Source organism: Condylura cristata, unplaced genomic scaffold, assembly GCF_000260355.1.
Source record: "Condylura cristata isolate star-nosed mole 26May11 unplaced genomic scaffold, ConCri1.0 scaffold00025, whole genome shotgun sequence".
Classification (NCBI taxonomy): Eukaryota; Metazoa; Chordata; class Mammalia; order Eulipotyphla; family Talpidae; genus Condylura; species Condylura cristata.
Genome location: NW_004567126.1, coordinates 10,633,764 through 10,658,289, shown reverse-complemented (window position 1 = coordinate 10,658,289; position 24,526 = coordinate 10,633,764). Strand labels below are relative to the sequence as shown.

The 24,526-nt window shown below is 36.7% G+C and overlaps 1 protein-coding gene across 3 annotated transcripts in view; it reads right to left on the bottom strand.

Annotated features, from left to right (window-relative positions):
- The window catches only part of ZBTB44 (zinc finger and BTB domain containing 44), a 53,965-nt gene extending 29,652 nt beyond the window's left edge, over nt 1-24,313 (bottom strand). For all 3 annotated transcript variants that reach the window (XM_012729871.1, XM_012729872.1, XM_004689090.2), the window contains exon 1: nt 23,906-24,313. The gene's annotated coding sequence lies outside the window, so the exon portion shown is untranslated. The remainder of the gene's footprint in view (nt 1-23,905) is intronic.
- Nucleotides 24,314-24,526: the final 213 nt, after the last annotated feature.

Here is a 24,526-nt window from a genome sequence, read left to right as displayed (position 1 = left end):
CTGAGCCTCTGGCCTATACCCCAGTTCTGTATGAATAAATAAATAAATCTTTAAAAAAAAAAAACAACCCTATTTTAATGTGCTACATAATTTTAATAATTTGTAAACGATGGCAATCACATGGGCCAGACATTTTTTATATGCCAGACTCTGTTCTAAAGCTTCATACTTGTTAATCTATGTCCTATCTGTAATAGGTAACCCTCATTTAACAGAAGTTAACTACCCTGGCTGAAGTAAAATTTATTGCAGTGGCAGACCCAGGATTCAAATCCAGACAAGCAGGTGCTTAACCTCACTGCTATATGACCTCGTTTATAGTAGTGTGAGTAAATAGGTGGTCAGGAATCCAAATTTTAGATCTGGATAGGACTGGAAACTTCTCCAAGGTTATTAAAAGTGCTAAATGAAATAATATATGCTATAAATGCTTAGCACAATATTTGATACTTTGTGACAAATGAGAGTAGCAATTTGTTGCTTATATTACTAACATTTTAAAAAACTACCTTCCTGAATAATTTTTTTAAGGTTTATTTATTTATGCATACAAAACTGGGATACAGACCAGAAATGCAGGGGCAGTGAGAGGATTCCCCAGAGACAGAGTTGGGAGCAGAACCGGCCGACTGACCAAGTAACTGCTGAGGGGAGCAGCGGGCGGGTCAGGAGAGGTCTGCCACATCAAGTGGATTACCTCTGGGGTGGGGATCAAACTCATGCTGAAGTGGCTTTAGCTTCTTAGTGCTGTGCTTTAACCTGCTGTGCCACCAGGGATGGCCCCTGAATAAATTTATAAAAAATAGTTGACTAGTACACTATTTTCCCTTAAAAGAGTTAGTCTTGGGGCCCTCCCTGGTGGTGCAAAAGGTTAAAACACACCACTCTGAAGCTGTCTGCAACTGCAATCAGTGCAGTAAGAGTTTGATTTCTGGCCAGGGAAGCTGACCCACATGGCATGGCAGACCTCTCCTGACTTGCCCACTGCTCCTCTTGACAGTGAATTTCAGTCAGTCCTCCTGTTCTGTTCCCCACTCTAGCTTGTAAATCCTCATTCCCTCCACCCTACCCCTGACGTGTTCCCCAAAATTCTTATATGGATAAATAAATAGATCTTTAAAGAAAAAAAAGTTGGTTTTGTCTTTATCAGCACACATTTCACATTTACCAAAACTATAAAAATTGACATTCTCAAATACTTTTAATTTAGCAAATCTAATAATGCTTTAATTTGTAGAGCATTTTTCTTCTACCTTCTTTTTACAATCTTTATGTGAGATCAAGGAGGTTCATATTAACCCCTTGATGAAGGTTAAGAAAATTATTTTGCAGAGAAGCTAATGACTAACAAATGACAGCCAAACCTAAGATCTGAGCCTTCTGATTCTTAAATCACACTTTTTACACTGTAAAAACACAATTATGCATGTAACTATTTTATTAAATTTTAAATTAGTACTAAAATGCAAAACAAAGCAAATATGAGGAGACACTTTTTGTAAATTACCTGTAGATAAGAGATTTCAAATGCCTCAAGTATACAGCCACCAATACAGAATATTAAAGATGACTAATGGACCTGGATGAATGATTAGTTTGGGCATTAAATGAATTATTCATTGAGTGAAAAAAATGCAATGAATATTATTTATTGAGTGAGAAAAAGTATTTATTGAGTGAAAAAATGTAATGAATAGATTTTACACACTTCTTAAACACCCAGCATACTGCTGTGAAACCTTGGGGTTTCAATTATTCTTGACTCAACTGCTATAGTCAGAGTAGAGGTCTACTTTTCCTTTCCTCATGAAAACTTTTCAAATCTGAAGATGGCAATCACTGTGAAGGTTTTTCTTATTTTTGCGTAGATCATAGGTGTGTGTGTGGGGGGTGGCTTGTGGGGGTGGTGGTGGTGGTTAAGATTCACCAGAGACAGAGAGGGGAGCAGAATAGGTAGATTTACTGAAACACACTGCTGAGGTGAAGCAGCAAGTAAGACAGGAGAGGTCTGCTGCTACACATGTGGGTCAGCTCCCTGGCTGGGGCCCTGTAGGTGCTCCTTAAAATTTGATTAACATCCTTGAAATCCAACTTGCTCAGTTCTGAATATTCTTTCTTCTCAATGTCCTGTAAGATTGGCTCCCAGAATTACAATCTGATAGGTATGGTAGGATTATAAGTAGGTCTAACCTCACTATTTCATATATTCTAATAGTTTTATCATACCCTGCTGATTTAATTTGTATTATCAAAAACATAAATAACTGGCTCATTAGATGTGAGGTACTTAAAGAGAAGAAACATGTATGTAGAGTAGTTAAGTCCTCATTTAAAACTGTCAGAAGGTTCTTGGCAACTGTCTTTAGTCAAAATGTGTAACTAAACCAATTACCACCACAGACTAAACACTGCAGAAACTTCACAAACTTCTAAATAAAGATATAAAACAGTTCTAATATTAAACAATCATCTGTATTCATTTTGCAACCTGCTTATTTTAGTGGAGGGTCACAGTTGGTTGGATCATAACCCAGCAGCTCAGGGCACAAAGCGGGAAGGGGTCGTGTTCATACACCATGTCCCCACCCCACCCCCCAAATTCACTCCTACTGGGTCCATGTAGACACCTAAATGAATCTAAAATGCACAACTTTGGGATGTGGGAAGAAACAAAACTCCCTGGAGAGAACTTCCAAAACATAAGGAAAACATGTATATGCCATACATGTCCCAGCCAGGAACTGACATATTCACCCTCATCAAATTATATGATAAGTAAAATGATGTTATTTGAAGATGTAATAGTCAAATAAAACATTTTCACTGATTTCAATAACCTTACAGCCCTTATGAAGAAGATATATATGCTTATGACTAAAGAGGTGTGCTACAGTAGAGAATGGAATACTTAATTCTGAATGTTGAAGGCAAAAGAGGCATTACAGAGGACAGGACCTACTGAAAATAGATTTTGCTAAGTGATAAGCAGAAGGCAGTTCCAGGATAGTATGGAATCACACACTATTTCAGTGAAAGTGTACCATCTTGATGTGCCTCCCTGAACAAAGTAAACAAATTGTTAACAGACACTAAAATATTCTAAATGTCAGCACATTTAAGGAACAATGTCAATTCAAACATCAAACGCTTCATGATACAGACATCCTTTCAAATGTCCTATGCAGGTAAATGTGTATGACAATGAGGAAAGAAAAATATCTACAGATTTCTAATCAGTGAATATAAAAAGATCACTTAATATTCTAATATGAGCAGACAAAAGGATTAATCTGGGGCTCTTCCTTGTATAATAACACAGTTATAGAAAGGCCAAAAAGGCCTAAAAACCCTGTGCCCAGACAGCCAGTGAAGGCATCTGAAATAATTGTCTTGATGATAATCAGAAAAAAAAAAATAGTTCAAATATAAGACAAGTAATCATAATAAGACACTAGGTAGAGCTTAGGACTGGTTTAAGTAAATTTAACATCTTCAGATTTCCATAAACAACAAGATCAAAGTGGAAGAAAACGGGAGGGCTACATATAAAGTTTGCTACACCTCAGAAACTGACTTCAAAACCTTGTATTTGGCTGGGATCATGTGGTTCAGGGAGGAAACATGCCTTCAGGGGAAATGAAAGTCTTAATCTAGGGACCATCTGCATGAATAGAGGTATGAAGAAAAGAGATTAAATAGCATATTTGAAAAACATGTGCTACAGGGCTTTTAAAATGAAACCAAACAACAGACACTCCATTCTAATGAGAGGCAGAAAGCCACTTATTCAGGGAGGGGTAGTAGAAAACTTTCTACCTTGAGTTATACCCACCTTCAGTGTCAAAAGTGTTAAATATCAGGAAAGGAATAATCAGTAGTATGTTATGAGTTCCAGACCCTATCCTACTCCCTATTACCCTGCAAGTGAAAAAGGCTGAGACGTGTTTGCTCTTTGTCTCAAGTTGATGGAAAATGTGTGTCACACTTGAAAATTCTCCAAAGATTAATAAGATATGACTTAAACTCTGGTCCAACCAGAAAGTATGCTTACTATATCCTAACACTATGTAAAAGAAAAAGAGTGGTTGAGAGCAGACAGTGGATTGAGAATGATAGATTTACATTTTGGTTTCTGCCATCTGTAGCTTGCTGTTATGGCCTTATGCAAATCACGAAATTGTACTTCAATTTCTTCAGCAGTAAAAAAAGGGTAACAATCTACCTCTTGAATACTCTATAACCATTAATTGCTGCTAACCCTGTAGATTAACAGTTACATAGATAAATACATAGCTGAGAGAGGAAGACGACAATTATACTGGGAAGTACCAAATTGCCATTATTTATTATGAGCACTGCTCAACATGTTTGTGGAAACTCAAGAGCCATCTTCTGTAATAAAAGGTTCATGGGCAAATACAATTTTGGAAATACTATGATATATGATATGATTATCATATATTGTGATAACACTTGGAGTGAAATGACATTATTTGAATTAGTTGGTGGTTGATGATAAATTGACATTTGATGGTGTGCATGGTGTAATATATATAGTGACTGAGGTGAAAAACTACAAACTAAGAATAGGAAAACTTGCTAAGCAATAATTTGCCTGCTTAAATAGCCAGCTACATTTCAAAACTGGAGGTCAAACTTTCCAAATGATACTAATAAGGTTTTATTTATGCTAAAACTAAACTGTGATTACTTCATTCCACCCTATATTCTAATTAAAATCAATCAAGGATAAAAAAGGTTAAGGGTCGGGAGAATCTCGGTGTAAGATGCCTCTCTTAGGTGGAATTTTTAGGTGTAATTTATTTATATATAAATATATAATTGTTTACAAAAACAATGTATACACATAAATATGTATATATGAAATTCATATATATGTGAGGCTGTTTATTATGTAGCAGATTTAATACAGGTGTTTTAGATGTCACTTACCTAAGGTAAAGTGGCATAATATTAGTTTTACATAGGAAGTCAAAGGTCAGAATATTACTTTGTGTAAACTACTTATATTTTTATCATGTAAAGGACCTCTCAATAGGCATGACACTGAGTAGTAATATTTACTGGCCATACCTGCACATTAAAAAGAATTATTCTGATGACAATATAAAAGGTAGATTTGAGGTTGGCTATTACAACTGAGCAAGTACACAATAAAACAGAACTAAGTCAGTGGCAGTGAGGATAAAAAAATTACATCTGAGAAATACTTAGGAGGCAAAAACCACCTTGGCATGATTTCACACTGGGGGTGAGGTGGGGGGATAAGTAGAGAGAAGAATCTGACCCTAGGTTTCCAAATAGAATGACAGAATAAATGGATGTTTTGATAGGGGTTAATGACAAAAGGAAGCATTTTTGGCATACTGAACTTTACATACTTGTAAGAGAAAGAAGTATAAATTTATGTATGAAAATCCCCATTCTGGTTTGGAGTGCAGCCAAGAGGTTAGAGCTGAACCTAAATATTGCATTTTACCTAAGTTACTGAAAAATTTCATCTGCTGAATTTTTTTTATAACTGAAAACATGTAAAGAATGTATAGGGAAGAGGCTCACAAAGGCAATTTGTGAGATGCTTGGACTACTACAGCAAAAGGATTCAGTGAAAACAGTTTATGGTCATGTAATCAATTTATCTGTTGATCCTATCCAGTACTTAGCATATTATATACAAAGTAACAGTAAATATGTGAATGGACTAATACATGTTATGAAACATCTTAACTTTTCTTGCTAAAGTAGTTGTCAGAGGCAAAAAGATAAAAGTTATAGTTTGAGTGAGTCTTGAATGTGAGATAAAACTTCAGTATGAAATCATAATTAAGTTTATCTTCAGCACTAAATATTCATAATACCAAAACTGGATTCCATAATCCATTTCCACTAAAAGGAATCATGATCCTTAAGGGAATGGTGATTACACTTCTGGGGCAGTAAATACTGAAATAATGTACCTGAAGCATTTGATAACAATGAAGTTATCAAAAGATGCGGGGGGGGGGGGCAGTCAAAATTAATGTCAATTTGAGGTTACCAATGACCAAAAATTGGAAATAGGCCCTCCCTGGTGGCGCAGCGGGTTAAAGCACTGCACTGAGAATCTAAAGCCACTTCCGCACGAGTTCGATTCCCGCCTGCCCCGGAGGCGACCACATGGCGAGGCAGACCTCTCCTGACCCGCCCGCTGCTCCCCTCAGCAGTGTATTTCGTCGATCTGCCTGTTCTGCTCCCCGCTCTGTCTCTGGTGAAGCCTCTCACCCTCTGCATCTCTGGCCTGTACCCCAGTTCTGTACGAATAAATACATCTTTTAAAAAAAAAAAAAAAATTGGAAATAAAACTGCAACACATGAAATATGTTTAAACACATGAGTTCATATACACCAGAAACAAGGTTATCTTCTCACCTGTAAAAGATGCTGTTAAACCAGATAATTAGTTTATTTATATTTTACATCACTGTTCATTTTTGTGCAACACTTGCTTTATCCTCCCAGGTGTAGTTCCCATAAAATTCCCACTACCAATTACCCACACATAATCACCATAGTTCCTTTGTGTTCTTCCCAACCCTTCTGATCCCTCTCTCTTCCCCTTCTCTGTAGTATATCTCTGATTTATAGCTGCCTGTTAATTTTGGTTATTTATTCATTATTATTTTCCCCCAATCCTTTATTTAAGCCAGATAATTATTTTGAAAACTGGTTTAATGAGAGTAAACAAAGTTTTATTTAGCTTAATACAAATGGCACCTTTGGGTAGTCAAATAAATCATGAAGACTACTGTTCTTTCTAGGAATCGTCCAGTTAGTATGGAAAGAAACCATCAGAATAAGATGGTCATGTCTGCATACCCACTCCATGAAAAGTCATTGATAGTCGATGATTTATGACTTCACAAAAAGAGCAATAAAATACTGCAAAAAATGCTGCAAAAAATACTGAATAAAATCTGATCAAATTTCTAGGTCAAACTATCAATTTACAAGAAATACAGCAGTAACAAGAATAAGTAAATTAAACCACCGCTGAGATGCAAAGTCTAGACTCAGAGAAATTTTATAGGAAAGTTTTCTTCAAAACTTACAACAGGGAATAAAAGCAATAAAGGAAGAATTAAAATAGGGAACTTATAAATTAAAAGATTAGAGTTCATCAAGCAACCATACTGTGCATATCTTCTTTATACTAACATAAAAAATGAGATAATTAGAATTCAGCTTTTGACAATTTAATGTCAGGCAATTACTGCTAATTTTTAATGAACTAACATGATTACATATTTTATAACTTTATTGAAATGTAATTCACATAAAAATGTATTCTTAATTTTATTTTTGATGGTTCATTTATTCATGTTATTTCATAATTATTTATTCCTCCCTTACCGTTTTAGTTTGCTCTTCTTTTTCCATTTCTTAAGGTGAAAGACTGGGTATTAACTTGAGATCTTTTCTCTAAATATATGCATTTTACAAGTATAAATTTCCATCTAAGCATACTGATGGCCACATATAATAAGCTTCAGTATGCTGTATCTTCATTTTTGTTCCCCTCAGAACATTTTCTGATTCCCTCTTTGACCCAATGGTTATTTAGGAGTGTGATGTATTATTTTCACTTATTTATGGGTTTCCCAGAATGGTTTCCTGCTATTTTCTGATTTCTAATTTTATTATGGTCTCAGAACATAGTTTGCATTATTTGAACCTTTTGAGATTCATTAAGGTTTGTCTTATGGCCTAGTACATTGTTCTATGGGTGTCAGCTAGGTCTAGCTGGTTTATGATGTCTATTTCCCATAGATCTTCTCACTAGTTCTATATTGAGAGTGATGTACTGAAGTTATCAAATTGTGGTCTCTTACTTGACCATTTTTATTCCATGTATTGTCAATAAGTACAACAATATTTATCTTCCTGATGAAAATACCCTTTTATCATTATAATTTGTCCCCACTATCTATTGTCAAGGTCTATAATATTAGTACAACCATCTCCAGCTTATTTAAAAGTTATTTGCATGCTATCCTTTTCTATCCTTTTACTTGCAATTTATGTTCGTGAATCTGAAATGTGTATCCTGTAATCTTGCAGGGGAGGAGAGAGAGGAATTGGAAAGAGGGAGGGAGGGGCACAGGGGGCTATTATGATGCGCATGGGTGAACTGGTAGTGGAAATTCTATGGAGACTACACCTGAGGAAAATAAGTAAACATTGTTTAAAAACAAACAATGATATAAAATATATATAAATAAATAAAAGTCTCCTGTAGATCTAGTATATAGCTAGTGATTTTTTTTCCTGTTTGACAATCTCTGCTTTCTTATTATTTAATAATTCACATTCAACCTGAATAAGAGTTTATAGATACCAACAGTGAGAAGTCACAGAATTACTAGATAAGTATCTTAAAACAGCTGTCACCAAAAAAAGCTTCAGCAAACACTTGTGAACACCCCTGAAACACATGAAAAAAAAAAAGGAATAAAAGATAAAAATACAATAACTACAATGGGTAGCACTTCACACCCATAAGAATAACTAGAATGAAAGACTTAAAATTCTGTGTTGGTGAGGATAGAAACAGAGACTGTCATACATGGCCAGTAAAATATAAATTAGTATAACCCATTTGGAAAACTTCTGTAAATTCCTCTAAAGATTATACTTAGAGGTATCATGATTCAACAATTCTACTCCTAGGCATATGCCCTAGAGAACTGAAGATATATGTCCAGATGAAACATGTAGTAGCATTATTTATGTCACTCAAAAGTGAATAACCCAAAAGTATATCAAAAATTAAAATGTTTACTCATACAGTGGAATATCACTTGGCAATAAGAAATAAAGAATGGATACATGAAATCTGAAAACATTATGCCAAGTGATAAAGTCAGTTACAAAGGACCATATCCTATAATGATTCCATTTATATGAAATGGAGTTTATCTTTATTAGTGGCTGCCTAAGGCTCAGCAGATGGGGAGTTTTGGGGGTGATAGCTCAGGGTTCTATGGGTACTGAAAATGTTCTAAAAATTGATTGTGACAATGCACATATTGGGGAATATACTAAACCCACATAACTGTTTGCTTTAAATGGGTGAATAGTATGTATAATATACTAATCCTAAAGCTATTACAAAATTTAACTGAAAATAAAATACTCAAGAAACAAGCTTTATCAAAAGAATGACAGGACAGAAACTTGAGAATAGAATAGAAATAACTCAATATCAACAGAGAGAAAAAGACTAACAATATGATGTTTCAGGAGCCTAAGCAACTATTAAACAGATCTCACATGCAACATCCTCAGAGTTCTGAAAGGCGAAGAAAGGGGATGGAGCTGGAAAGGTACCCAAAAAATGACTGAAAAGCTCCCAAATTTGGCAAAATCTTACACATAGAGATTTGAGAAGTTTAGCAAACCCAAACAGGATACATTTTTAAAAATCCAAGCTCAGACAGACCACAATCAAATTGTTAGAAACTAAAGACAAAGGAAATATCTTGAAAGCAGCAAGAAATGAGTCACTACTTATAAGAAGAAAGTCATTTAAATAACAAAGGATTTCTGATCAGGAAACATGACCAAGAAGGCTGAGACAAAGCCTTTCAAATACTCAGAAGACTGTAACTGTAAACCAAGAAATCTATATCCAGTGAAAAATCCCTTCAGGAATAAAAGGGAAATCAAGGTATCTTAGAATTAGAACTGAGAATTTGTTCAGCAGGTCCACCCAAAAAAGGGTGGCTACATGCAGTTCTTGAAATGGAAGGAAGAATTAATTGGGGGAAAAAATATATATATATTATATTTAGAAAAAGTATATAAATATATATATCTAAATATATATATATTTAGAAAAGTCCTCTGACTTTTCTAAATTATGTTTGATATAATTGGATACACACACACACACACACACAATATTTAAGACAATTATAAAAAGGAGAGGGTAAGGAGACTTTAAAGAGAGGTACCAGGTTTCATTCAAACTGGTAAAATGTTGATCACAGAAGACTCTGATCAGTTATTTGTATAGCAGCAGTCCTACTGCCCACCTGTGCCTATGCAGGTGCTTCTATCAACTTTCTTCCTCTGCAGGTCAGCAGCCTCCATGTGGATCACCTCGGGGGCCAGGGATCTAAATCTCACTGAAACGGCTGCGGCCAACTTGCAGTGGTGCATCCTAACCCATTGCGCCACCAGGGAGGGCCCCCCCTAAAGATTTTTTAAATGTTCACACCAAGTACTCAAGTGTTCCACTGTATATGTTTTAAAAATGTGTACAGAAGCACATTTACCCAATATGTCTTTGTACGTTATCAGCCTTAAATGTGTTATACACTGAACAATCTTTCCCCACAACAGATATGATGAAATCCTACCCCTACCTAGCATTTAAGGGTCTAACAAAAGCAATCAAGTAAAAATGCAATTATTAGAATCTACTTAGGTAAAGAGGAAACTGGAAGACACACAGGAAGAATACTTGTCTATTACAAAAAAGGAGAAAGCACAGAAATACCATGTGAAAAATGGAGTTACACTGCCATAAGCCAAACACTACCAGAAAGTAAGGAGAAACCTAGAACAGATCCTTCTTTCAAAGTTTCCTTCCTGCAGAAGAAACCAAATCTGCCAATACCCTGATTTTGGACACCGAGAATACAGAACTATGAAATAACCAAAATATTTTTTCCCAACATTACCACTTCTTATTATGTATTATATATATGTCATATGTAACATATATGACATACATATAATATGCACATCATAATATTATATAAAGATATAATAATACAAATATATTTATGTACCTATATTTACATAAATATGAGCAGGCATTTTTCTTTTTCTTTCTGGCTTATTTCACTAAGCACGATCCCTTCCAGGTCCATCCATATTGCTGCAAAAGGCAATACCTATAATATACCTATAATATATGTTATATTAAATATATGTATGTGGCACTGCAATCCCAAAAAGCTCAACATAACATTTTTTTTCAAATGCACAAAGGACATTCTCCAGGAACAACTACATATTGTGTCATAAGACAAGTATCAACACATTCATAAAAACTGAAATCATACTAAACACCTTCTCTAAACATTAAGTGTATAAAACTAGAAATCAAACACAAAAAGAAAGCATAAATGTTTATTACTGCTCTATTTACAATAAGGAAGATGTGGAATTAACCCAAATGCCCAAAAAATAGATGACTAGATCAAGATGTGGTACATATACACAATGGAATATTACTCAGCATCAAAAAAGATAACACCATGCCTTTTGCAGCAACATAGATGGAGCTGGAAGGGATCAGGCTTAGTGAAATAAAACAAAGAAAAACACTGGATGGTTTCATTCATACAGGAGTGTAAAGGATCAGGGGGAAAAAAAGCAATTGTAATAAAGTAAAAGCAAAGATAAACGAACAACTATATACCAGAGGCATTCTACAGAGGTGGAGAGGGGAACAGGATCAAAACTGGAGTGGGAAGAGTACACAGGACAATGGTGATAGCACATGGGTGAATTGGTGGTGGCAAGTCTACAGGGATTAAAACCGAGATAAAAAATGCACAAAATGAAGAATGATGTAAAAAAAAAATTTTTTTAATTAATAAAAGAAAAGCACAGAAGCTGAAAATGCACTACTGAAATACTGGGTTAACAAGGAAATCAAAGGAAAAAATAAAAAAATATCTCGAGACAAATATCAGCAAGAACACAAACTTCAAAAACCTACAGGACATATAACAAAAGCAATTATTAAAGAAGTTTACAACAATATAGGTCCACATCAGGAAACAAAAGCACAAGTAAATAATAAAAAGGAGAACAAACTGGTAGAAGATAAAAAAATAAAAGTTCAAAACAGGGGCCTCCCTGTGGCCTAGGGGTTAAGTCGTGGAGCTACTATCCTCTCTCTGCTGCTGCCTGAGTTCCATACAACCTCAGGTAAGGGAGCTAACCTACCTATGGCCTAGCAGACCTCTCCAGTCTTGCAGGCTGCTTCCTAAGCAGTGGATTTCAGTAAATCTGCCTATTGTGCTCCCCCCTCTGTCTCTGGTAAATACGCTCACCTCTTGCACCTCTGGCCTGCACCCCATTTCTTGTTTGCATAAATAAGTAAAAATAAATGCCAAAAAAATAGAAGGGAAAGAGTTGAAATAATGAAGTAGAAATCAAAAAGACAGCACAAAAGATTTATGAAACCAAAAGGTGGCTCTTCAAGTAAAAAAAAAAAAAAGGGCAAAACAAACCTCTAGCTAGGCTCACTAGGAAAATAAGGGAGAAAACTAAAACAAAAATAGGATAAGAAATGAAACATGTTATGACACTGCAGAAATTCAGAGACTAAGAAATTATTATGAGTAGATTTATATGCTAATAAGTTCAATAACTTAGTAGAGATGAACAAATTCTTAGAATTTATATAGTCATTTGAGAACGAATACCAAAGAAATAGAAAACCTGAGCAGGCCAATCATGAGCCAGGAAACTGCAGTAATAATCAAAATCTCCCTCCCAAAATGTCTAGGACCAGATGATTTAAAAAATGAGTTCTATCAAGCCTTCAAAGATAAGCTAATACCTTTCCAGCTCAAACTTAAGAATGAACAATGATGCAAAATATATATATAAAGAAAAAGAAAACCCAAAAATTTAAGGAAATTTCTAAATGTATTTTATGAAATCAAGATTAATATCAAAACTTAGAGCACACACAAAAAAGAAAACTACAAATTTCCCTAATGAACATAGGTACAAATTAAAAAATCTTAGCAACTGAAACCCAATAATGAATTAAAAGGATTATACACTATGACCAAGTAAATTTATACCAGTGAACACAAGGGTGGTTCAACATCCAAAAATCAATATTATTCACCACATCAGTTAAAAGATAAAACCATGGCTTTGTGAACAGGGGGAAAAAAAAAAGATAAAACATTTGGTAAGATTCAACATCCATTTATAATGAAAATCCTTGAATTATAATGAAAATCCATTTATTGGGAATAAACGGAACATAATAAATTTCAACATAAAAGGCCATCTATGACCACGTGGAGCTAACATCATCTCAATGGTGAAAAATGGGAAACTTTCCAAAAAGATGTGCTATAAGGTAAGGATGTCCACATGTACCACTACTATTCAACATAGTTCTGGAAGTCCCAATTAGAGCAGTAAGGTGAGAGAGATGAAAGGAACCACAATTGTGAAAGAAGGAAAGCTATTAATATTTGCAGATGATATAAAAAAGATAATCCTAAAATCTCTACTGAAAAAACTAATAGAAACAAATCAGTTCAGTAAACTAGAAGGTCATAAAAAGAATACACAAAAATCAGTTGCCGGCCCAAATGTAAATAATGAGCTGGAAGAAGAAATCCAGAAAACAGTATCATTCACAAAATACACCTACCTACTTACCTAGGAATAAACTCAACAAGGGAGGTAAAGAATCTATATTAAAAAAACATACAAGACATTGTTAAAACAAATGGACGACACAGATATGGAAAGATATTTTCTGCTCATGGACTGGAAGAGTTACCGTTGTCAAAGTTGTCATCCTACTCAAAGCAATGAACAGATTCAGTGCAATTCCTAATTAAAATCTGGTAACCTTACACTAGCATACTAGGAGAGATAGTAGAATTAGATGCTATATTGTAATAGACAAAGATAAGAATATATAGAAATAAGGAAATGAAAACTAGTTACTAACAATTCAATCTAAAGAAATCTGATTCTTAACAGATCAAGTGGGTTAGCTGAAGGGAAGTAAGTGCTCAAGGGAGGATTCTGATATTGTTATAGAAGGGAAACTAGAGAATTTTATTTCTCCCAGGTGTGTTTGTGTGTGTGTGCGCCTGTATACACAAACATAAATGTAGTGATAAAAGATATAGGTGTTGTGAGTAAAGTTTCACAGAAATAATAGGAAAAGTTAAAAAAAAAAAAAAACACCACCACCCCAGGTAATAATAGATAACATAAAGTTCCGGAATAATTTAAAAAGAACTGAATTCAGTGCATGAGGGAAAGAATTAGACTTAAATTGAAATATTTGTGTTCTCTGATAAAATTGGGAGTCTTTGACCCAGACAAAGAAATGTAAAAAGAAAAAAAAAATACAGAAGGATAGCATGGAGACACTAAGAAGTGAACTGAAACTGGAGCTACAAAGCAACAGTAGCAATAAAGTATGACTTACAGTTACAGCTCAATGAATTACTAAAAAAAAAAAACAAAACCAAAAAACTTTGACTACTTTTTTTTTTTAAAGATTTATTTATTCATTTACACAGATCTGGGGTACAGGCCAGAGATGCGGAGGGTGAGAGGATTCACCAGAGACAGAGTGGGGAGCAGGACAGGCAGATCAATGCAGTGCACTGCTGAGGGGAGCAGCGGGCGGGTCAGGAGAGGTCTGCCACGCCACGTGGATCTCCTCCGGGGCAGGCGGGGATCGAACTCATGCGGAAGTGGCTTCAGCTTCTTAGTGCAGTGCTTTAACCCGCTGCGCCACCAGGGAGGGCCCAAAACTTTGACTACTTTTAAGAAGTATAATAATCTAGTCATCAGTTAACAGTTAACATTTACATAACTCATTATGTACCTGTCACTATACTTTTTTTTAAAGATTTATTTATTTATGCATACAATAACTAGGGTATAGGCCAGGAGTATTGGGGGTGAGGGGCACTGAGGATTCACCAGAGACAGAGTGGGGAGCAAAACAGGCAGATTGATGAAATATATTGCTGAGGGGAGCAGAGAGCAAGACGAGAAGTCTGCTGTGTCATGTGGGTCAGCTCCCTAGCCAGGAATCAAACTCGTGCTGCAGTGGCAATGGATAGTGGCAATGGATAGTTTCATAGTGCTGTATTTTAACCCTGTGTGCCATTAGGGAAGCCCTATTCTAAGCACTTTTTACACAGTAAATAATTGAACATTTACACAAACTTTCAATATAAAATAACTTGCTATCTTCATTTTCTCAAGAAAAACAAGGCACAAAGAAATTAAGATACTAGCCCAAGGGTATGCCACTAGTATTGCAGTTAGACTGAACCCACACTGTATTGTGCTCTTAAAACTATGCTGTACTGCCTCTCAAAATAAAGCTAAGTAAACTCAGTTAAGAAAATCAAAAGAAAATAAGAAACAATACCAGGTAGGCCAAAAGAAAAAAGGCAGCAATTCATGTAAATAGAAAAAAATTATCTTAGATGTATGGTTTATATGACAAGTAATAGGCACCAAAGATAGAAACTATAGTCATAAAGTAATGAAAAGACACAAAAAGGAAATGAGCAGTGATAGAAGTCACAAAGCAGAGAGAAGAAAAATAAAAGGCTAAGAAAAATTAAACCCAGGTAGTCAAAACGTAAAAGGGAGGGAAAAATAAGAGAGGAACACACATATATACACATACATAAAAAAGTAAAATAAAGTGAAAGCAAAATAAGTGATTGAAAATGCTTATACTTTATTTTCTTTGGGTCAGAGTCCCAATTTTATCAGAGAACACAAATAAAATAGTTAATAAAGGTTAGTTCTCATTATGCTTGCTATGAATAGGTAAATATCAGTTGGTTATTGAGTTAAAAATCTGAATTAGGGCCCTTCATAGTGGCACAATGCATTAAAGCATAGCACTATGAAGCTAGCCACAGTAGCTTCAGCACAAGTTCAACCTCTGGCCACATGAACCCAGCAAACTTCTGTCTTGCCTGCTGCTCCCCTCAGCAGTGTGCTCTGTCAATCTGCCTGTTCTGCTTCCCATTTCTCACTGCCCCTGCATCTCTGGCCTGTACCCCAACTCTGTATGCATAAATAAATCTTAAAAAAATATATATATATAACAGAGCATAATTTAAAAAAGGAATTTTTTCCGAAGTTAGAGATAGAGTTCCACCAAAGTCTTATTCCAGAAACTCACAGCATTAATTAAAATGCTATCCCAAAAAGTTTGCAGTTATGCTGAATACATCAAAACTACACAAATATATAACTTGATGGCATCAAAAAATAAAGAAGAGCAAGCCATGTCAACATAAAGAAATACATACTATTTAGTACCTGTATAAGGATAGGAATACAGAATACTAAAAATGATTGGATTTCAATCATCTGTAATTTTAAGGTGTTTTTCAGCTATAGATGAAAATTACTAAAATGGAAATATATTCAATGTGGAAGCAAAGAAAATGTTCTTAAGAATAAGACATTGATAAGTACAAACAAAAATTTTCACTCTTCTAAGACATTTTTCTAAGATCAAGGTGAAATAGCATGGTGATACAAATCAGTACTTATTCCAGGATCAGTTACATAAAAAGTGTGCTAGCTAAGGTCATGCTTGGCACTAATAATGTTAGTAAAGAAATTAATGTGACCTTCAAGCAGGAGTGTAATATAAATCTAATATAGCATTCTTTGTATTTTTAAAGGCATGTATACAATCACTATTTTAAAACCTGTAACTAAGATTCTAGAAATTTCCAGCTTATAGTTGAAAATTCTAAAATGGAGTACAATATTTCTAATATAAAGAGCAAAGACCTAAATCATGTTGTCTTGTAAACCAAGATATTTTCTCAATAAAGAACAAAGAAAAATTAGCATTGGCTGTAGTTTAACAGGAGATAAATTTTCTAGCAGTTATGAGGTGCATAAAATACTATCTATTTCATTTGTGAATGTGGTAGCATTAAAAAAAAAAGATTTCAATGGCTTTCTTCAAAGAAATGAAACAAACATTACTGAAATTCACACAGAACCACAAGACTTCAAATAGCCAAAGCTATGCTGAAAAAAAAAAAAAAAAAGGAAAACAGTAGCATTATACTTCCAAACCTCAAACTATACTACAAAGCCATAATAATTAAAACAGCCTGGTACTGGAGCAAGAACAGACACACAGATTAATGGAACTGACTGAAAACCCAGAAATAAACCCACACATACACTGACAACTAAACTACAACAGAGGAGCCAAAATATATACTGGAACAAGGAAAGCCTCTTCAATAAATGATACTGGGAAAACTGGACTGCCATATGTAAAAGAATGAAAGTTGACCGCTACCCTCACACCAAACACAAAATCAGCTTAAAATAGGTTAAGACTCGGATGTAAGACCTGAAACCATAAGATATATACAAGAAAATAGTGGCATAACACTCCATCACTAAACTTCAGAGATGTTATTTGTGGATTTGGAAAACAAGGTAATATAAACTGGGGCAACATCAAGCTAGAAAGCTTGCGCACAGCAAGGATAGCAACTAAAACAGTTACCCTACTGAATTACACACACCATTGATATGACAAAGGACCAGTCTCAAAGCTCTACAAAGAACTCCTACAATGCAGCAAAAAGGAAACCACCCAATCAAAAAATGGGCAGAGCAGCTAAAAAGGCATTTCTCCAAAGACAGATGGCTAATAGGCACATTGAAAAAATATTCTTCATCACTTAACATCGGGAAAATGAAAATCAAAACCACAATGAGATACCTCATACCCATGAGAATGGCCAAAATCAAAATAAGACTGGAAACAACAAATGCTTGTGAAGTTGTGGAGAAAAAAAGAAACCTCCTACACTTTTGGTGGGAATGCAGATTGGTGCAGTCCACATGGAAAACCGTATGGAGGTTTCTCAAAAGATTAAAAATCAATGTGCTGGCCCTCCCTGGTGGCGCAGCGGGTTAAAGCGCTGCACTGAGAAGCTAAAGCCACTTCCGCATGAGTTCAAATCCCGCCTGCCCCGGAGGAGACCACATGGCGAGGCGGACCTCTCCTGACCCGCCCGCTGCTCCCCTCGGCAGTGTACTTCGTCGATCTGCCTGTTCTGCTCCCGGCTCTGTCTCTGGTGAAGCCTCTCACCGCCCCTGAGCCTCTGGCCTGTACCCCAGTTCTATATGTACAAATAAATAAATCTTTAAAAAAAAAAAAAAAAATCAATGTGCCATAAGGCTAAGCAATTTTACTCCTTAGGTACCTACCAGAAGAATACAAAAATACTAAATCAACAATAAATTTGCACTCAAATGGTTATAGTTGCACTATTTATAATAGGGAAGATATAAAAATCTAAGTGCCCAAAACATAACTCTCCCACCACAGCAGCACCCATGACCATCAGTAGGGTAACTGTTTTAATTGCTATCCTTGCTGCTCTCCTCTCCCCCATTCAGACCTCTCCCCCTCCTCAACATAATTTTATAATTAGGTGAATGTAAATCAAAATCACAATTAGATGCCACCTCAAATGGGTGAGAATGGTCCATATTAAGAGAAAACAAACTGGATGTGGAGAAAAAGGAACCCACTCTACAGGGCTGCTGTGAATACAAACTAGTCCAGCCACTATAAATAGTCCAGCCACTATGGAAGGCAATATGGAGGATCCTTAAAACACTAAAAATGGATCTACCATATGATCCAGTAATTCCACTCTTGGAAATATATCCAAAGGACATAAAAACACTAATTCGAAAGGAAGCCTGCAATCTTATTTACGGCAGCTAAGATATGGAAATAACCTAAACACCTCCACATAGATAAATGAATCAAAATGTGGCACATACACACAGGAATACTACTCAGTAATCAAAAAAATATAAACTCATACTATTTGCAGCAAATGGATGGAGCTAAAAAGGATTATGCTAAGCAAAGCAAGTCAGAAGAAAAAAAAATTATTAGATGGTCTCTTTTAAGGGGGAATATAGGGAAATTTAACAAAGGATCTGGAAAAAGACAAAATTTGCAACAAACCCTAAATTTAAGGCAAACTATACTTGTTTTTATCACCTATCTAACTGCAAGAAAACTAGCAAATTTGGGCAGAGTAAACAAGCTGTGGAAGTTTTAAAGTCAGCCACTGATATCAACAGAATATAAGATGTAAAATAAATGTTATGAAGTACCCAGCATTCTTTATCTTTCAACATTCCAGCCTCAGGCTGCTGTAGCTACCTGATAAAACCAAGCCTGTAGCCTAAAGAAACCATACCCGTAAGTTCACAATTAAAGAGAATCCTTATGATTCACTTTATCTAGTTCTTGCCTTTCTCTCACACACACACCATGCAACCATGCATTTCCTATTGTAAAGGTATTAGAAAATTCCAACATGCCCCAGAAAACAAATACTTTGTTATTTTTATAAGTCAATGTATCTACCAATCCATCTTGGTTTTTTTTTTTGTGCGTGTGTTCTACCTACTTTGAAAACACCCATTAAAATGGTCGTCTAAACACAGTTTCTTAAGGTCTGATGTATCAAATATGTGTAAAGTGGTATGACAAGCACATGGGCTCTTGGCAAGCAATCATCAGTTGTTATAGGACAAACATCACTCATGTAGTTTCTTTGATTCAATGAGTTCAACTTTGTGTTTTACTTATTTGTGAGGTATAAAAGTATTATTTATTTGTGAGGTGTAATAGTATAGCTAACTGTCTGAAACCTGAAAATCAGTGTCCTGACTTGTAAAATGAGATACCATGAGGAATATCAAATACTTATTTAAATGAGATGATATATAAATTGTTTACTAGCAGCGTGTTGGCTTTTATAAAGGGCTCAACAAATATTACCAATGATCATCATTGTATTGGTGCACTCAGCTTACCACTGCAGGTTCTAGTTGCTATGCGAACCCCGACATACCAATGCTACTGTTGGTATGCATTCTTTTTTACATATAATATTGGACAATCTATTTTACTGAGATTAACAATGCCATAAAGGGGTGTTCAAAACCTGCAAAACATATGCAAACTCTATTTCCCCAGCTCGACTCACTAAAGAAACATATTTACTCTGCTATCAAAAGCAGTGGTATGACGGCCCTCCCTGGTGGTGCAGCGGGTTAAAGCACAGCACTGAGAAGCTAAAGCCATTTCCGCATGAGTTCGATCCCTCCTGCCCCGGAGGGGATACACGGTGTGGCAGACCTCTCCTGACCGCCCACTGCTCCCCTCAGCAGTGTACTTCGTAGATCTGCCTGTTCTGCTCCCCACTCTGTCTCTGGTGAAGCCTCTCACCGCCCCTGAGCCTCTGGCCTGTACCCCAGTTCTGTATGAACAAATAAATAAATCTTTAAAAAAAAAAAAAAGCAGTGGTATGACAAGAGGAAGACACACTGTGGGCCCATCTTTTGCTTTTTTAGCACACAGGTAACAGGTGACTGATAAATGCCTATCTGTTAACTCATTTAAATACATAATTGTAGTTTCTATCAAATTTTGCCTAATCCAAAAAATTTGCTGTCTCCACTGGTCATATGTACAAATGCCTTTTATATTTGCTGATAGTGTATGTATGTTAGTTTTACTGTGTGGTACACAGGTAGATGGATTCATCAAAACTTCTGTCAACTTTAAAGACATGATTTTCAATGCTCATCTCTAAAGATTAATCAATGATTTCTCTTTTCTGAAAAATCAGAATCTAACTGCAAAGTTTAAAATTTCTACTATATCACTTCAAGTAAATAACACTGATAATCCTTCTGCAGTTAAGATATAAGAGAATGTATTAGATATTAAAAGCTATGACAAAAGTAAAGAATCCTTTATTTTAAAAACACATTTGTGTAAGGCTTCTTTAAGTATACTTTAAAAACATTATTTTGATTTTTGAACCATGTTCTACACATTAAAATATAAGACTTAAGGGCCTTCTATGGTGGCACAACAGGTCAAAGCACAGCACTGTGAAGCTGGCTGCAGCTGCCTTCAGCTCAAGTTTGATCCCCGGCCAGGGAGATGACCCACATGGTGCAGCACACCTCTCTTGCCTCTCCTGCTGCTCCCTTCAGCAGTGTACTTTGTCAATCTGTCAGTTCTGTTCCCCACTTTGTCTCTGGTGAATCCTCTCACCCCCTGCACTTCTGACTTGTAACTCTGTATGCACAAATTAAAAAATCTTTAAAAAAATATAAGATTTAAATTAAAAAAGCAAACTCTAAACTAAAAAAATGAAACCCACGAATCATGAAATTGGTTACATAACCAAAGTATTTCAAGTTACTGCTGAATATACTTAAGTGCTGATACATCCTTCATGTAATGTCAGGACACAAGCCACTGCTAAATCTTAAACTTCACTCAAATTTACAGTAGTAGCAACTGGTTGGTAATTTTAAAATGACTATGTACAAGGATAAAACAAATATGTTAACTTTAATAGGCATGCCAATTTTCGTTTAAGACAAAAGAGAAATAGAGCATGAAAGAAAAAAGTTTATGCTAAATTCAAGTTGGATTTATTACTATGAATTTATGATTAAACAAATAAGCAAGCATAGAACAATTCTTAACATCTTGTTTCTGAGAGGAATCAGAAGCAATGACACTCTGTTAGAAATGAATATGCCAAACATTCAGATCTTGGTTCCTATTACCATTTTTCAGTAAAAGAACCAACATTCCTAGGATGAACAGTGAAGAGAGAACTCTAGAGTAAAGAAAGTAACAAGGCAAGTTTGGGTTATCTTATGCCAGAAAGTACTCCAAGACTACAGGTAAACAGAATGTCAAAAAGACACAGGAGCTAGCCTGAAAGGGTTTCTACTGTCTAAATTTGGGACACTTTGATCATTCAAAAAAAATATTAATGGTTATTAAAAAAATGAATGAAACGAAACATGTGCGTTCATAATGGTATCCACCCTTACAAGAAAGAAAAAACCCTCATTTGCTACCAGATAGGTGCTGTATTTCCTAACTTCTTTAAATATCGATAATGAAAGGGAAGAAATTAAGCATTTACTATGCATTTTCAGGAACTTTAGTTACCTCCAGTTAAAGAAAATCTTCCCTATGGACATTTCCAATAAAATAACTTAAGCAACAATAATCAGTGCTTAAATCACTAGACTAAGGTATAAGGTAGTCAGAAAAAGGATGTATCTTTGTAGCAGATAAGGTAGTCATCACTTTAATCCAGTGTCATAATACAGTATCCACCACCTATATGATGCAGTTATCATTACACCTATTAAATATTCTTGCCCAAGAAAGTTTTACTTTAAGCTAATCAACCTTTTCTTCAGTTTGAACTTTTAGCAACAGGAAATTCACGGGGACAGAGGAATAAACTAAATGATACTTTAAGGACACAGACAAGTCCAGAATTTGGCAGCATTCCACAACACAAATAAATGGCTTGGTTATTTGTCAGGGGAAAAAAAAAAAAGGTTAGGTACTATTCTTTTTTGAAAGGCATGAAAGATAAATCAAATGCAATGCATTAATCTTGGATGAAAATAGCTGAGGGGAATGTTTTCTCTGAGACTTTTGAATACTGAGTAGATTTGTATACAAATTAATTTAGAAAGGTGTTGATGCTGTGGTTAAGAGAATGTCATTATTTTCAGGAAATTCGTGCTGAAATATTTGAATGTCAATCTTTGCAATGTACTTTCAAATGGCTACACAAAAAAGGTCACAAAGAGAAAAGGGGGTGACAATATGGCAAAGAAATTAGTCACTGAATCTAGGTAGTGGAGTATGGTTTTTCTCAACTTCCTTAAGACTGATGTTTTTCATAATAAAATTTTAATGAAAGGTTACCTGTTCTGAGAGGTGCAGCAGAGAGTGCATCTAGGTACAAACCTCACCTCTATTACTTACTAGTTGTGTGGCCTAAGGCACTTTACTTAATATCGCTAAGTTTCTCTCATCTATAAAACTCAATAATATGTAAATCATTAGGTTATGAGAATTAAATAACATGTAAAATGCCCTGCAGTATTTCTGTTTACAAAATAGATCTTTCTGGTTTTCATAATTTAGGAATGTAACCATTCTAAAATACAATACGAGGAAAATGTTACTTTATTGTTTTCACATTCCATAGGGAAACTACCCTAGGCAAAATTAAAGTTAAGATAAAGTTAAAAATTACTAGTGCACTGGCAATCTCAAGAAATGGGGAAAACAAAGATTTTTATAGTAATTTTTTTTAAATCCACTAATTCAACTGAAACTTTAGTCGAAAGAAATCATAAAAATCTTTACCTGTCCAAATCGGTGTCTGTCAAATTTTAAAGCTTGATTTTGGTATTAATCTATACCCAAATAAAACAGTTAAGAAAAAGAAGGTCAAGGGGAATGTTTTCCTAACCTCAACATAATCTAGTTGTATGTTGAAAACATTTAAATTTTATTCTTCATTTTTATAAGTTCCACCCAAGTACACAAGCATCGAGCTGTATTCTAAAATTCTGGTTAAGAGTCACAGAACGCAGATGCAATTTCCTTCCTTCAGTTCTAACGTACTTGTCATTTCACTCGCAGGTAACCCCTCGTTCGGGTTAGGCCAGCAGAAGACTTCGACGGAGTGATCCTCAGGTAGGGAAAACAAGAGAGGTGTTCCATTTTTTTTTTTTTTTTAAAGAAGTGCCATCCTTTCCTTCCCAGTAGCAACAGAAAAAAAAGCAACAGGGGAGAAGGGGAAAAACAGTCCAGTCTCCCCGAGGCACGGCCAGGTGAGAGGTAACACCTCCGCCTTCTTTGGACTACGGTGCAGGGCAAATGGGCGTGCAAATGACGGGGAGCGCCCTGGAAGAGCCGGGCAATTTCTCCTGAACTGCCGGGCCCAAGGCTAGTCTCCTCCCCGAAGGATTAAATGCCATGGAGGGAACCCTGTGGGGTGTGCTACGGGAGCGGATTGGGGTGACGAGACCAGGCTTTCCTTCCCGTCCAGCGCCCAGATGGGGGACGCGTGGTGTCAGCCCCTCGGCGGGCGCACCCCGAAAGCACGAGCGGCGCCGAGTAGCTAACCCTGGTCCCCGCTCGCCCTCCCCTCCCCATTACCTGCGGGCGGCGGTGCGGGGGCCCGGAGGCCTGCTGCTCCTCCTCCTCCACCCCGCCAGGCTGAGGCGGCGAGGTGGCGGTGGCGGCGGCGGCGGCGGCGGCGACAGCCCGGGGGGAGGGGGCGGAGCGCGCAGCCCGCTGCCTCTCTCCTCCCCCGGGAGGCTGAGGGGACCCTATCTCGGGCCGCTGCGCCTAGGCCCGTGGGCAGTCTGTGGCTGGGGCATGGCGGCAGACCAGCAGCGTGCCTACGAGGTGGGAGAGTGCGAAGCGGCAGGAGGGAAGCACCCGCCGCGCTCGGAGGGGCCAGAGGGGAGGAGCGACGGGGCCCGGGGAGCCGCGCGCGAGCGGCCGTTGGGGGCGGTTGGCCGAAGGCAGGCGGCGGTTTGGGGAGCGCGGCGACGGCTCGCGTTTTCCCGGCGGGGCGGGGTGGGGAAGGGGAAGGGGAGTGAGGGGAGGGGAGGGGGAGGTTGGGAGGGAGCCGCCGCCGCGCGCGTGCGGGCCGGCGCCGCCGCCGTTGCCGCTCCGCTCACTCCAGCCTGTTTGGGGGCACTTTGTTTGTGTCCCACAATGCTCTGCGCGGGCGGCCGGGCTGGGGAAGGGGAGGGAAGGTGGGCGTGGCGA